Genomic DNA, 17121 nt, shown 5'->3' with positions numbered 1-17121 from the left:
CATAATAAATGCTATGAAGATTAAAGGATAAGAAGGATGTAAAAGTGGAAACCAGTCTAGGCAGGCACATCGATCTTCCCTGAAAAATAAATTTTTGAACTGGTATAGAAAAATGAGTAGACATGAACTGCTGTGGAGGTGATCAAGGGTAGAATGTGGCCCAGAGAGGAAACAGGATGGGCAAAGTCTCCAAGAGAGGATCAGGCTGAGCGTATTTGAGGAACTCAAGTAGATCCATGGGGCTGGAAAGAAGTCAGCAAAGGCTCAGAGTGGCATAGAACAGGTTCAAGCCTGCAGGCTTGTGAGGGACAGTGGAAGTCTCTTGCCTTTGTTTGGGTCCCCCAGAAGCAGCTTCTGGGACAAGGGTTCCAGTGGGAAGCAATCCCAGAAAACACCAGTAGGGGGGATGTGACACAGAGAAGAGAAGGCAGTAGATAAAAGATGAGTTATTCAGCAAGTTAGCACTGTGGGCAACTGGAGCTTCATTCAGCTGCCAGGGAACTGGGAGACAGTATAGAACGTACACCTCAGGAGCATAGCACCCAAGGGGCGAAGGGACGTGTGTCTTTATTCACCAATTCTCATGAATATTTAGCTGAGCAGTGATTGGGGGAAGCACATTAGTTTTCCAGCACCTCAGGACACAGTGCCTATTGTTGGTCTAACTGTGCTCAGAGCTCACCAGAGAAAGTCCTCAGGCAGTGGGAAGCTGGGCTACTGTGCCCCGCAGTGGTGAGAATAAAGACACCTGGGAAGGTCACTCATGTTATCGGCTACCTCACCACAGATCTAGACTTGTACACTCTTTTCCAGCTTACAGAGCAGCATTAGGAACATCACAGAGCAGCAAAATTGATATCTTCATTTTTAATATATTTATTTCTACATTTATATAAAAACATGGCACCTTATGTGTGTGAGTAGTTAAATCTCAATCACATCTATCCGACACTCTCAAAAGTGGTTTGCAGTAGGGAGGGGTTATTGCTCCCATCTGACACCCCACAAAATTGGAGATTGCTGAGATAGAGCAATTGTTCAAGGCCATACATTTAAAGGAGAAGCACTTCCCATTCAAATTCAAGGCATCAGTTTCCATGCCATTTTTATTACTGCCATGCTGTGGTGACGCAAGCGACATATGACAAGATAGTCTACAAATTTGATTAAAACTTGACATACAATTGACTTCAGGATCCACAGGAAAAAAGAGATCTCTGTTATTTAATTTAGTCTATCTAATCTAAAATGTAACAGAATTCCATTTTGAATGATAATAAAAAGCAGCAATAGGATAAAAATAAAAGGCATGAATTTCTTCTCCAATAGATCAATATTTAATATATTTTAAGTGATGAGCACAAAGAGTAATTACAAAAACAATGGAAGATAAAGAAGGGAATCTAATATGATTGACTTCAACACCATCTGAAAATGGACAGTTACATAGCTAACTCTCTTAGAGTGAAGACAAATGTCCAGGAAGATATTATGACACTTCTTTTAGATCTGAATTCTAGTTCTTAAGCTTTACAGGTGAGCGTTAATGAAAATGAATTCAGAGAGAACCATGGCTTTCTGAAATTCTAAGCCCGTATGAAAACGTTCGCCAGTCCTCCTCAGATCAATTTCTGAAACACACGTTTGGCAGCAGAAAATAATTTCTCATATGCAAGTATTACAGGTCAAAGGTCAGCTTTGGAGGCGCAGGTTGTGTTTTATAGACGTGTGCTTTAGTGTGATTCTCATCCTCCGGTTTATGATATCCCTTTTGAAAGTGAATATTTCCACTCTGTTGGCCAGGGCGCCGGTCTTACTGTTGATTATGTGTCGAGTCTTGAACATCATCCCACAATGTCTGAAAAATGAGCCCCACCACGGCTTTGAGCTATGCAAGGAGATGAGAACATAAAGAATAACCTGGTCTGAGATTGTCCACTATAAAAAAAGCAAGAGGAGAAAATCTATAAGTAAGAAAGCAGATTTTTCTGAGTGCCTATTTTCTGGGGGAATTTCTGCTGACCGTGCAGCCCAGCTCTGTAGTTCCCAACACGCCTGACTCCATTTCCTGCAGTGCGCCATTCCTAGATAATTGTTGTCCCATAAGGATGGGAAAGTATTAATTTGTTTCCCTCAAGATGACAAAATATTGCTTTCAAAGGAGACAGTGCAATAATAAGAATTGTTGCAGGTTCTTACAAGGGAAGTTTTGGGGTTTGGGGGACATTCTCCAGCATGCCTTATTTATATTCACTCTACGCTTTGAAGCACAATCTATTTTCAATATCCTCTGCACCTGGCAGTTAAAACTAATGTCAATATGGTGGAAGAAATCTTGTACCATTGATACACGTCAAAAGCCCCTCTCACAGCCTACACCAGGGTTAGAAATTCTAATTCATTTTAAGATAATTTTACTCTAATCTCACAGAAAGTTTGTATATGTAATGGCATGCTCAGTAATAATGAATGCTAAATTTCTCAATCAAACCCCGACTGAGATTTTTAGACCCTGCATATACTAGACCTATGAGAAACTCAGATAGAGGACTGCCATCTTGATTTGTAGACCACTTGACCCAGATCATCAACAGCTTGTTTGCTTGTCTAGGCAAATATAAAATAGTTCCTTTGTTAATGGTTCCCTTTCCTACTGTGCCTTTGACACTTTTGAAAATTTTGGTGAAAGAATATTTATTTTAACACATCCCACATCAACAATGCCTTGTGTCTCCATATTTGTTTCCTTCAAAGTTCATAGTAGACACAGTGTTTGAGGATGGTTCCATGTGATTTCAATGGGACACCAATTTGCTCCATTTAGTTAAATGGAATTATAGAAGCAAGTGATACCAACAATTTAACAAATTTTTTCCAGCGATGCTTTGGTAGTCTTAGGATCTTATCCTACAAAAGATTAAAAGATTCTTTAAAGATGATATGTCCTAAATTCTTGGCATCACCTACAACGAAAGACTCCCTCAGAGGTCCTCGGTGGTCTGTCTTCTCCTCTCCACACCCTCGTCTATGTCATGTGTCATAAAAGTGGACGTAACACGCAGAAATTCATCATGTTAAGAAAACAATGATGGACGCCCCCGTTTTGAAAAGAAATAACAGTGCCTGCTGATTTTTAAATGTCCTTTAACCTATTTTGTGGGCAGATCTTTAAAAAGAAAACGATTACAGTTCTAGACATTTGTGGATAGTGTGGCGTTTTGCCACTAGCCACAAACCACATTTTTAAAAAGTTCTTGAGATTTTTACTGTCGCTGATTTGGCGAGACTTTTAGCAAACAAATTGTTTCAGAACGTTGACGTCAGTACGGTATGGCGTGCTGGGTGATGAGATATTTCTCTTACAAAGAGTGCCCAACATATTGCTCACCCTTCAGTCAGAGTTGATAAATATGTTTACAGTTCTTAGTAACAAAAAGACGTGAGAAAAATTTTTTTAAATCAGGATTTTCAACATGATTATTGATACTAATATTCCTCACTCATTGAAGACTTTAAGAGGAAGATATAAAATATTTTGATCTTAGAAGATATAAAATGCAGGCCTAGCTAAATGAATTAAAATCACTTAAGTATCCATTACAAGACAATTAAGTTTGTAGAATTCCACTATTTTTCATTGAGCCCGTAGTTACATGATATTTAGAAATTTGCTTACATATCTTTATTTAATTCCAAACTCTACTTTTTTGTAGGTGTTATTGCTTCCATTTTACAAATAAGCATACTAAATGGTGGATAAGGATAGTATGTGTCAGAGCAGTGGTTTCTACATTTATATGAATGTTGGAATCTTCTGCACAGCCTCACAAAAATACTGATGCCTCTGTCCCAACCCCAGAGATTGTAGTTTATTTTGTCTAAGGTGTGAGCTACACTTTGAAATGTTTGAGAGATCCCTAGGTGATTCAAATGTGAAGAAAAGCTGGAAACTCCTTGGTGACAAGACGGAACCACATACTGTTTTATGTTGAGGTTCTTGGAAGTTATCAATTTTCTGTATCGCATTGAATATAGCCTGGAATATTAGAGAAATCTAAAACTTGAAAATATGTGACTAGTATTCTCAATGCTATACTTTCATAAGAGAATATTCTTTTCTTTCTGGCGTGGTGATCAACTCAATGTCTAATAACAGTGTTATTATATGTGATGACAATAATTCTTAATGAGTGCTTCCTCTGTGCCAGCTTTACTTTACAAGTATTTTTGAATGTGTTTTTCATAATGCTGTTAAGACCATCTTCACCCCTTTTAGAGGTGAGGAGTCCAAGACCCAGAGCAGTGATATAACTTGCTAAAGGCCCCACAGCCAGTAAGTGGCGAAGACAAGATCAGACCCGATAGTCCCAGACCCCACGGCTTATGCTCTTGACCACAATATCTAATGTGGCCTCGATATCATCCAAATCTGGATGATAAGGATAAAATGGTTTCACCTAGGGGCAAGCTGCACGTTAATAGTCTAAAGTTCTTGTCAAATTCATCCTTAGAAGTATTTTGTCTTAAATTTCTTTTGAGGCCCCTGGATTTCCTTCTTCCATCTCAAAAATCATAACTGAGTTCCTGATCCTACTTCTCCCTTTCTCAAAATACACTGTGTCTCCGTTGGCCATTTACTCACTCAACAATGAAAGAAAAATAGAAGCCTATTCATTCTTATTTTGGATTTGTCTCATGAAGCTGGAGTCATTTTTAAATTATTGCACAGGAGATGGAACTAAATATAGACAGGGGTCGGTCAATGCAAAGCACAAAACTTCATGAACAACTTCGGGAACTACAGCCACAGGCACACGAATAGAATAGCTGAGTAGAGAGCAGTAGGCACCACATGAACTTCCTTACTAGATTCCTAGAGCTTTCCCACTATTTCTCATGGCCTAGTAAGCCGCCGACTAGTTTTTTAAGAAACTATAGAAAACATAAACATTATTCTTCTTTTGGGATAATTTACTCATCCGTTTTAATGACCCAAATAACATCTAACAGAATGTACTTCTAATCACATACTGTATTTTCATAGACTATACTCTATAATCATGTGTGTGCAGAAAATTCAAGAAGAGGTGAAAAATACAGCAGCTCAATATAAAGGACTCTTTTAAAGCATACGTCTATTGTCCATGAAATAATTTTCTTCCTAAGAAATCTCTAATCCTTCTTACTCTAGTCTAAAAGACATAAAATTTATGAAAAGGAGAGGCTGATATTAGGAATGATTTTTGCAGGTGAAAATCATCACTACCAAATTTTTAAAAATCAATTAAATAAACAGTGGACTATAGACCACAGAAAGCTTAAGGAGATATTTAGAAAGTGGACTCTAGAAATTCACCCCAAACTCAGAGGTAAAAGGACGTGAGGAGAAAGAAACAACAATCAAAGATATGAGGGGCCGGCCCTGTGGCGCAGCAGTTAAGTTCGCATGTTCTGCTTTTCGGCGGCCCGGGGTTCGCCAGTTTGGATCCGGGGTGAGGACATGACACCGCTTGGCAAGCCATGCTGTGGTAGGCGTCCCACATATAAAGTAGAGGAAGATGGGCACAGATGTTAGCTCAGGGCCAGTCTTCCTCAGCAAAAAGAGGAGGATTGGCAGTAGTTAGCTCAGGGCTAATCTTCCTGAAAAAAAAAAAAAAGATATGAGAAGCAAGGCATATAGAACCAGGAGATTGAAGTATGAAACAGAATTCTAGAAAGCAAAGAGATGCAATAATCAAATTGATCTGAAAAATTTCTGAACTGAAGAAAGTTTTGAACATTTAGTCCAAGGGTCTAAGAATATTAGATATTAATAAAAATCAACCTACAATTAAACAAACAATGATGATTTATTTTGTGTTTCTTTGAGTATAAAGATAATATTCTAAAAGCTTCTAGGCAGAAAAGAGTTATGAAGGTCATCAGACTTGTCTTCCACACCACTGCACGGAATAAGGCAATGCGGAGGTATCTGTGACACAACAATTCTAACCTAGGCCAAGTCAATATTCATCAGTGAGGACAGAAGGACCTTCTCAGACATGAAATGACTCAGAAGTATGCTACTCAGTTATCTTTCTTGAAAAAAATTACTCCAGGAAGTACTTCACCCAACCAAGAAATGAATCAAAACCAAGAAATTAACTCAATTTGAGGGCATGTGTGGTTCAAAAGAAAGTGCGGTGAGTAATGAACTTAACACAGGCTGGTGTCTGAGTAACTGTTATACACATAGTTATGAAAGTTGACAAATGTCGGAAGTAATTTTTGGATGAGAAAGAACGTATCGTTTAAAAATAAAGTACTGAAAATATCTAGTTTTATTTCAACAGAAAAAGGGTTGTGGCAGGACTGAGGAAGAAGGAAGAAATGAAGGTATTTTAAACTCTTCTTGTTCGGATATAGCAAATCAATTCTGTTTCGTTAATAATGTCTATTGATTTATTTATGCATTTAAAAATAGTTGTTTAGCATCTCCCCCGTGCAAGGGCCTGGCTCTATGCTGGTGTGGCAGCAGTAAATGATCAGATCTGGTCCCTGATTTACAGTGCTTACATTACAATTAACTAAATCAATTACTTTTAATGTGAAAATAACCAAAGGGAATAACGATAGCATATATAACTTAAAATCACTAGACGGACAAAAGAATTAAGAAAATTTCAGAAGTATTTCAAAAGATAGAAATAAGGATAAGATGGGAAACAAGAAAGCAGTAAATGCAAAAATCATATAAAAATGAAATTCCTAGGAATGCTCAGTAAATGTATATAGATTTAACATCTATTAAAAGAAAGTAATTTATAGATTACATTAAAATATATTTTAAATACAAACAAAAGACACTGATAAAATTTAATGACTTTTTTTTAATAAAGAGATGGATGGGCAAACTATGACAGGAAACTGCAGACAAACAAAGATATTGATGTGAATATAAGGAGAAGTAGGATTCTAGATAAAACTATTACGTTTCAAAAGAGAGGGGTATTTTATATTGATAAAGGTGGAGTTCACAGTGAAGAAATAATAGTCTTGAACTTTTAAGCATTAAACAATATTCACATATAGAAAATAAAGTGAGACAAGTAATATTAAAATTATAATGATACAGATATAATTACAATGACTTGACATAGATCTATCTTCACTGCTAGATAAAGAAGACAGAAATGTGGTTAAAGTCAGATAAATTTGATGACCTGAAAAATGAGCTGATTCAAAAGCTATATACACATGTTCATGGATCAAAAATAAAAACAAATTCAACTGTAGTTAAAAAATCATCCTATTTGAAGAGTGGAGCTTACTCAGGCCACATACTCTGATCACACTGAAATAAAACTAGAACTTCGTAACAAAAGAATGACATTTAAGAGCCAAACCTACGGAAAGTGAAAAAAACTCGTAAGTAAATATTTGGTGGTCATAAGGATAGCTGTTAAGGTGTACATGCAAAAATTTATGGAAAATTTCTAAACCTATACTCAGAGGAAAACTAATATTAAACTAAATAAGTGTTCAAGTCAAGAAGCTAGAAAAAAACCCAAAATTTATATAGTGAAATATAGTACTTTTATAATCTGGACAAATAATAAATGACTAACTTTTAAATATGTAACTTTAGCCTTTATAGATCATGAGTTAAAAAAAGACCTGCCCGTTTCGACACTGTCTTTTACAACACCAAACAAGAAAATGTGGTTCTAAGTTCAGTTGCAAGGAAATAGTTTTTCTTTTCCTCAGATTTGTAGGTTTGTGATTTTAAAATCAAACAAATTCCTCTTTAAATTTTGGGCTCAATTGACAGCTTGCTTTAGTAAACTTCTCATTATCCTCAGATTTACCACTTTATTTTGCACTATGTTTAATTTTGAAACCAACCCCAGATGGAGTTACTGACACGACAGTGCTATGCTGGTAAAGGTTTAACAATTGGTTCACTATGACAGAGGCAGAAATAGTGATGATTTATAGCATTTGCTACTTTCTATTGTGTGAAAGTCTCATCGTGTCCAATTTCAAGCTGTCATCTTGGGGTCACTGAATGTGGAATAGGAAATAGATGCATAGAATCAGCTCTCACTATCCAGAGCAAGCTGGCTCCAAGCACACTAATACATATATGCCATTAACGAGTCTATGAATACCTAAATATGGAAGCATGGATGGATGGATGAATGGAGGGATAGATGGATGGATGGGTGAATAGAGAGATGCAGCAGATAAAAATTGTTACTTGATAAAGATGTCATTTAATTAGCCAGTATATTTTTGTTGATGGGGTTATTTAATTCTTCAGCCCTATTATTATTAAAAATGGATAGAAGCAAGAATGAGGTGGGGACGTCTGCTTTCAGCGCCCTTTCTGAGCTAACATGATAACCGTAAAATAACCAGTGGAGAACACAAAAATGTTAGTACCATAAATATATAGAATAGGAATCTTGTTAAGACCAGCTATGGATTTGGGGATTTCTCTTAACAATACTCATCAGTACTCTACTCCTTTGTTCAGCAACCTTCATTCACGGCACTCTCACATTTCTTAGTTAATATTTATGTGCCTGTGTAACCCCAGCTATTAAATTAGCTGGTTATAGTTGATAGACTGCACAAAGTTTTAAAATGTTACGGGTCTGTGTTTGAAATGAAGCTACTTCTCTCATCATCTCACTCTCTCCTTTCACTCATTAAAAATAGGAAAGTAATGATTTTATTCCTTTACAACTGTTTTAAGGACTAGACTTTGAAATATAAATTTTTAGTTGTCATGCATATTTTACATTTTATCCTCGTTATATTGACAGGAAAACTGAGAGTTTGGGAGAAAGATCTTGCCTAATGAATGATTATGTTTCTTGATTCAAAACTGTGAGATGTGTAGTCCAGCATAAAATGCTTCATAAATGTTTTTGAAAGGATTTTATTACTAAAGAAAATTAGTCTATGTTCTAGATATATTAAAATTGAGTTCAGATGTACGTAGGAATATCTATAAATCTTATCACAATGCAAGTATTATAGGTTACAATATTTCTCATTTGTCAAGTCCTAGTCCCAGATGAAGTTTTAAAACAGTAGAATATGTTGAGATGTTCATACTGCTGAAATCTTTAAGTACAACAAAGTAACAAAAGTACCCTTGTCTATAATATTGCTCTTGATGAGAAACAAGACTAATCATTTCATCTAATTCCTATTATTACCTATATTTGATGCTCTCAGATTTTTTAACTCCAGATTTCCTCTTAGTACTCTTCAGATGATGTCATCAAAATGTGAAGAGAAGGCATTCTACTATCCAAAAGAGAAATCCCCAAAGTAGCAAAATTCACTACATCTTATTTTCAATTACATCTCCAGCTTCTCAATGGTTAATATTCTGCCTGCTTTACAGGCCACATGCAAATCTCCCAGTCATATAGAAGATTTATGGTAGCTGCACTGGATTTGCAAACTATCTGCCAAGAAATGGGGGAGGTGGTAAAACAGTTGCTTTGTTATCAAAATATACACATACATACATCATGGCAAATCCTTATGGTGCCCTATGCTGCAACCCTTCAGCCAAATTGATGTCATCTGCTGTGTTGGACACTTCTACTCCCTTTTCACCTTCAGCACGTTAGCTGTACTTGTCTGCTTTTCTGCCTTGGAACTTTCTCTGAAGTCATGGTAGGCTGCTCTGCCTTTGTAGCCCAGACATATAAGGAAGTTAACACCCATGGGAACAACCTTCAACCACTGGCCCCTGACTTCAGTAGATAAATACACCATCTCCCTCTCCCTTGGAAAGACAATTTTGAGGTATGTTTTACATGATTCCTCAGAGGGTCCCCAGTTGGACTGATCCTCAGCTGCCCACAATGATAACCTGCTCAACAACGCGTCCTTTTTACCCCTGCCCCCTTCTCCATCTCGCCCTCCTCACTCCTTCACTTCTCCTTTCACAAATTCTCTCTCAAACTACCTGCATCGAGTTCTCCCATCAGCTTCTACCTTCAGGAGAACTCAAAGACACATGCTGGGTATATTATATCTTGCTAATGTTTTATTATTATAATTTTTTAAAAAACACAAAATTACACAGAATTATAAAATAAATGATGTTTAGTCATCACTAAGATGCAACAAGTATCAAGATTTGCTATGCTTGTTTTGTTGATCCATTTCATGAGTACATTCTCAATAAGACTTAGTCAGAAAGATAAAAGCATCAGAGGACCTCAAACCCAATCTTGTTCCTATTATAAAAAGGAAGCACTTATTTTTACATAGGTATAATTTAGTTACCAAATGAATATGAGATCTTTTCAGAAGCATTTAAAAACCATTCACTGCTTTTTATTAAAATCTGCTAGGTAGAAGCAAACGATCTGGTAAGCATGTCATCTGACAAGAAGCCCAAAATCTTTGAGGTAATATCTGTGACTCAATGAATTCTTATTGAGCCCTGTTTGGGCTAGGCCCTGTGCTAGGTGCTGAAGACACAGTCAAGGAAACCCTGGGTGCTACTCCATGAAACCTACAAGACATAAGTACAGAGAGACAATAACGAATTCAGTAAATTAATTAACAAGATTATTACAAATTCTAATCAGTGTTGATAAAGAAAGAGAAAGTCCCGTGTTGAGGGTCACCGGAGAGAAGAGATTGGTCAAGATCCTACTGAGGAGGTTTAAATTCGAGCTGAGGCTCGAAGGATGAAAATGAGGCAACTATAGAGAAAGGAGGCCATTGTGGCCTTAGCGTGGTGGACTCGAATATGCGATGAGGTTGGAGAGTTTGGCAGGGCTTAGAACATGCAGAGCCTGGTAGACGAAGATAAAGAATTAGGAGATTATTCTCAAAACAATGTGAAATCCCTGAAAAACTTCAAATAGCAAAGATGTGGTATGGTTCCCATTTTTAAAAGGCTGCCTTGGCTGTTTAGTGCAGAATGAGTTGAGGTTTTCTCACTGACTCACAAACAAGTGGGCTTTGAGGAGCACAAGCAGTTTCTCAGGTTCCCCCTTTGCAAAACATAGCTTTAGAAATCCACCACCACTATCTGAACTCAGGCCACCATTTCCTCTTTCCTAGATAATTTCTAGAACCTGTCATCTGAATCCTTCTGCCCTGCCTATTTCCTTGCCAATCTGAAACTTCCACATTGATCTTCCTGCAGCTGATTTCTTAACACGACGTCCCTCTGCTAAAAGGCATCAATGATTCTCCTCTATACAAAATGATGTACAAATTCCTTAGTGTCTTCCTCTAATGTGGCTTCCTAGGCTTTATCTCCAACTCTTCCCTTTCATGTTTCTTTCTTACATGCTACCCAGACTGGATCATTGGATCCCTTAGTAATACTTAAATGGATATAATACATAGATAGACAGGTAGAATAGAAACCAATTATTTCATTGCAAATAATTAAAAACCAAATAATTTAAAACAGGAAAAAGATAGGAAGCAGCCTGAATATCAGTATAAAAAGTGATTAATAACAACATGTGGAGTTATCCTTGCCTCTTCGCTATCAACCCCATATCCCAAGTATTAGCATATCTTGGTGACGCTTGTTAATATAAAAACATAGACTAAATGGGATCCCTTCCACCACTGCCACTTTGGTCCATGCCCTCTTCATCTCCTGCCTAAACTACTGCAGTAGCATCTTACTTGGTTTCTCTCCTTCCAAACTTGCAAATTTCCATTCTATTCTCCATATAGTAGTTAAAGCAATCCTTATATAACTGAAATTGGATGGAGTTGTTCCTCTGGTTGAAACAGATCATATTCAGAATTAAATACTTACTATGCTCTAAAATGTTCTAGATGACCTTTTCTTTCATTATCTTTCTGACCTCATCTCCAACCTTTATCTCCCTTTCTCTCTGCAATTCAGTCACATGGGCTGCCTCACTATTCCTTTAATGTATCAAGAACACTCCTGCCCATCCATCTTTGTAAGCATTATTCTCTCTGCTTGATATATTTTTCTCCCAAAATCTCTGTGGAGCTCACTATCTCATTTTAATCCAGCTCCGCTTAGATTCCCCTTATCAGAAAATCCTTCCTGGAATCCACTACCTAAAACAGCCCACTCAATCACTCTCTATTCCCTTATCCATCTTTATTTTCTTAAAAGATATACTAGCTGACATATTATATGTCAATTGGTTCATTATCTGCTTGCTCCCTTCTCCCAGTAAGACTGTGGGCTACATGACAGATGGAACTTTATCTGTTTGGTTCCCTTCTATATCCCCAGAACCTGGCACCTTAACTAAAACAGGCGCTTAGTACACATTTGCTGAATGAATGAACAAAGTAATACAAGTAATATATTTACATAAAGGAAAACTCTACAGCAGGTAACATTAATTAACTAGATCAATATTATCAACATGGAAAAAAAAAGTCTCAAACCAAACTGTTGAGTTCAAAAAGCAAGTTGAAGAATGTGACGTTGAAGTTGAAGACATTTGAATCAAAGTGGCCTATTTTGGAGACTCTTCATGACCTGCTCCAACAAAATATCCTAAGGCAAAAATGATACAAAGTATAATTATTCTTACTTTCAAACTGAGTCCCATAGAGTAGTGTCACTTGCTCAAAGTCACAGAGCCAAAGGTAGTAGAATGGGGCAGGGATGGACAATAATCAATTTACCTGCCTCCTTTTTCCTTCCAACACCCTTGAAAGCGCTAAGAATAACCTCAATCAAGATGCAACTCAAATGTGAGATTCCTGAAAGCTCCTCAGTGAAAGCAGGGCCACCACCAGTCCCTCTTTTATTCTTTCTCACTGTTCCCATAAATGCCGAGAGTATGAATATTACTCCAAAAATGTGAGTGTAGAAAGTGAAGCATTTCTTTGTTTTTCCTATGCCGCACAGCATACCCTATGCTGCCTAGATGGTGAAAACTTCATTCAGTTCTCCCCAATGTCCATTCTCCCCTCACAGTGATGACCTGTGAAAGACTCAGGGATGGTACATGGAGCAGAATATTCACTCAGGCCCCTCAGCCCATCCTTCGGTCACACTGATGTCTACTGAATGGTTTACCATCCAGGCTTGCATATTTTATTCAGCTCCCAATTAAGGACCATACTTGAGCGGTGCACAAACTGTATTCTGGGGAGCCTTGGAATGACTCAAGTCAGCCACCTCGGCTTATCTGAGTGCTGTTCTTCTGCCATTTTCCATGGGTTCCTATCAGTCATAAAGCCACCAAACTTTGTCGCTAATGTCTTGAGGGAGTCTCCTCCCTTCTTCTCTCACCTACTTATCTCACCTGCACCTCATATCATGCTGTCACTGACGTTGGGTTAAGGGGAAAAAAGATGGGTTGGGATGGGGAGGATTGGTGGGCAGATGGATGGAGAGGAGATCTTGAGTGTGGTGGTACATGATGCTCACATTAACCACACAAACAAACGCCAGGATACAACTGTGATGTAGGCTAAAAAGGAGCAATTCACAAGGCCCTGGGGGAGTTTGGGAAGACTTCCTGAGAGATTGTCAGTCAACAGAGACCTGAAGTATAAGTAAGGATTATAAGAAGATCCAAGATGACCTGGAAGGTATTCTGCTAAACGAAATAAGCCAGACAGAGAAAGACAAACACTGCACGATTTCACTCATATGTGGAAGATAAACATATGGATAAGGAGAACAGATTAATGGTTACCAGAAGGGAAGGGTGTAGAGGGAGGGCAAAAGGGTAAAGGGGTGCATAAGTATGGTGATAATAAAAACTAGACTATTGGTGGTGAACACCATGCAGTCTATACAGAAACTGATACATAATAATGTACACCTGAAATTTACACAGTTATAAGCCAGTATGACCTCAACAAAATAATTGGAAAAAAGAAGGTCCAAGATGAGGGCAATGAGCTACCAAGGGGGAGGAAAAAGCTGGTGCAATGGAACAAAGTGGGAAGGGACATGGTACACATGAGCTCCTGTCATATAGTACGTGCTCTGTAAATGGACATTATTGTAATAATATCAACTATTATTATTATTATTACGATACAGGGTATTTGCCCAAATAGGGTATTTTCCTCAGTTAAGAACAGAGACAGATGGAAAGGTTAAGCATAAAAAGGACTAAAAACATGAGAAAGGACATCCAATACAAGAAGTAGAGAGAGGACCAGAGCAATGGATGGGAGCCTGACAGGTTTCACCTGGCAGTAAGGTAGGCAAAGGACAGCATCCATGAGCAGCCGGACCACAGGCAAAAAAATGTATTGTCCCTGGGAAGGCTGAGTTGGTGAAGAAGCGCTAGGGAAACAGAGGGACCCACACGGCAAGCTGCATTTTCACACAGTTAGGATACCAGTACCATCCCACTCCAATTCTTGGACCATCCCGAACTCATTGGAAGAAAACTGCCATGTTTCCTCAATTCCTTATTGTGACTTTATAGTATCATATTAGAATTCTTTCAGTTTCAAGTGACAGGAAGCCAGCTCAAGTTAGGAAATTCATGGGCTATGAAACAAGGATGACCAAAGGTAGATTTATTTTCAAGCAGGTTGTTGTATTCAGGGTTGTATATCAGGTTGTACTCAGGGCTCAGACGATGGCTTCAGACTTGATAGCTCTTCATTGTCAGACAGATTCTCGCCACTAGGTGGTCACTATGACCCTTGGTAGCCTTGGGCACACCCGATAGCTTAATAACCACAAGAAAAGAGGCCATCTTTCCTGAAATTCTTGGCAGAAAAGGACTGGGTTGGACTCTGATCTACCTAACTTTGCATGCACATCCTTTCAACCAAAGGTGTGGGGCTCCTCTGATCAGCCAAGCCTATATCACATGCCCAACCCTGTTGTGAAATTGGGGTCAAGCCTACTTGGACCACAAGAAATAGTTTCTCCCCTGAGACTTCATTACCAGATGTAGTGAAAAGGAGCACAAGAAAGCAGGTAAGTCAGTACAAATATGGCTTTGCTATCTGTTAAGCCAGGTTCCCGCACACACATACATAGTCATTATTCTTTTTCAAGAATTTCTTTGTTATTTGTGTACATTTCTGCCATGTGAATTTTAGAATTGGCTGTCAAGTTGCATAAAAAATGTTGTTGGGTTTTTGATTGGGATTGTGTTGGATTTATAGATACATTTAGGGAGACAACATCTTTACAATATTCCATTTCCTCATCCAAGTAAAGAGTATGTCTTGCCATTTATTTAGAGCTTCTTTTATGTCCTTAAGTAAAGAGTTAAATCAAACAAATACTATTATCTTGTTCCTCTTGTTAAACTATTGTAGAAGCTTTGACTGATCAGTGTTAGGCCAAGCCGAGATATTCTAATTTTCTCTGCTAAATGCTGTCAAGCTTTTTTCTTTTTTTCCTCTTATTCTCCAACCACACCTACCATACCATGGGAAAATAGAAAACTTAAAATCACCAGTTACTGGGGCTTCAGTCCATTCAAGTAGAAAACAGCTGTAACTGGTAGCATAATCAAGTTATTATAACTTTCATTTCCTTCAAATAGACATTTGATTGCATTCAGGTACCCTGTTCCTCTTCTGCTTGGAACTTACAGGAGACCAGGACACAATTTCTCCCTTTCCTTCTTTCTCACTCCCGTCCATTCCCTTTCCCACAAGCTCCCGCTCACCCTCATAGCAGCGCCCCATGCAACAGAGGGAAAGATCATTTCTTAGGGATAAATGGAGACGTTTTCACTGGTGATGTGACTCCTGCCTTCTGACTAGTTCCCTTTAAATCTGTGCTTCATATAACCACAGAAGCACACTTTAAAACTTCTCAGTTGAAGTAGGTGACAATCTAAACATGTAAGTACTTAGAAATGGCAGTTATCATTTTGAAACAGTGTTCCTTTTGTTTCCGGATTCACATTGCATTAGATCAATTTTGCTTTGAGAACACGTCTTCCCTGCCAGTGGCCTCCAGATATCCTAAATGCTGCCCCAAAATAAAGCTAGATTCCAGCTCAGGAAAAGATCAACATTTTTATAGGCCACAGCTTGGTGTGTGTTTGCTCAGGACTTTTGTCTTCTTAATTAAATATTTTTCAATTCTTGTCTCAGAAATTGGGAAACACAATTGAAATGCCACAAGGTACGTAGTCTTCTAAGCTTGTTTATGAAATGGTAGCTAAAAGCCATAAAATTATACTGCAGCTATTATTAGATCATTATCAAAGATATTCTTTGAGAACAGAAAACAGAGACTACAAAGCCATAGAATATATTAATGTTATTAAACAAAAACGATTGTGCCACATTTCCTAAAAGTGATATTATCATCATATAACTCTCACTGATAATAGTAGATGGGTGGATTTTTTAAAAAAATATATATATTTTAAGCAAAAGGGCAGTCAGTCCTGATTTAATATGGCATACATTCAATATCAGACTGAATCACTCCTGTCCTTTGTCATGCTACCTATGTCTGCCCCAAGAATGCCACCAACAAAAGTAATACCAGTTACTCCTAGTATCCTGGAATTTCTCCAAAATGTTTAACAGAGCCAGACTTCCAAGAGCTGAAGTTTTTGGAAAGTGATTGTCACGCTACTCACTGAATGACAATAGAGGCTATCTATAATTAAACTTGAAATACAAATGGAAACCTTTATGAGATTTGAATGAGACCAGGAAGCAGGGCCAAAGGCACAGACATACAATGACATTACCCGAAAGATTTTCTCTTAATAAATAATTTAGACGTGATTCTACTAGACGATAAATGCTAATTTTAGATTCACTCATTCAAATTCTAAACTCAATCCAAGACAAGCACAATTTTGTTTTTAAACATTAATAATTTATTTATTTGTTCACATTAATCTATAAATTATTTGCTTCCTAAATTGTGTTTGGATGGTTTGCAAGGATTAAAAACATATAATAAGAGTTTTTCCTTCCTAAAATTCCAGTAGAATCCCTTTGAGAAATACTATACTACTTGAAAAAGATCAGGGTTACATTAATAAGGGTAGAGAGGTGGGGGAACACGATTTGGCACATGTAGAAGAAGAAGAGAGATGTCTCTACTGAGTATGCTATAAGCAGTACTGTAGGAGGTTAATGGAGATCTTCCAGAACCGAAAGAAAAAGAGAACACAGTCTTGGCCC

At 37.7% G+C, this 17121-nt stretch overlaps 1 pseudogene; it reads right to left on the bottom strand.

Moving 5' to 3' along the window:
- LOC124248185 (uncharacterized) overlaps positions 1–15654 on the bottom strand; it is a 124397-nt pseudogene extending 108743 nt beyond the window's left edge.
- Between the last annotated feature and the right edge of the window lie 1467 nt (positions 15655–17121).

Source organism: Equus quagga, chromosome 12, assembly GCF_021613505.1.
Source record: "Equus quagga isolate Etosha38 chromosome 12, UCLA_HA_Equagga_1.0, whole genome shotgun sequence".
Taxonomy (NCBI): domain Eukaryota; kingdom Metazoa; phylum Chordata; class Mammalia; order Perissodactyla; family Equidae; genus Equus; species Equus quagga.
This window is presented reverse-complemented; position numbering and strand designations above follow the sequence as displayed.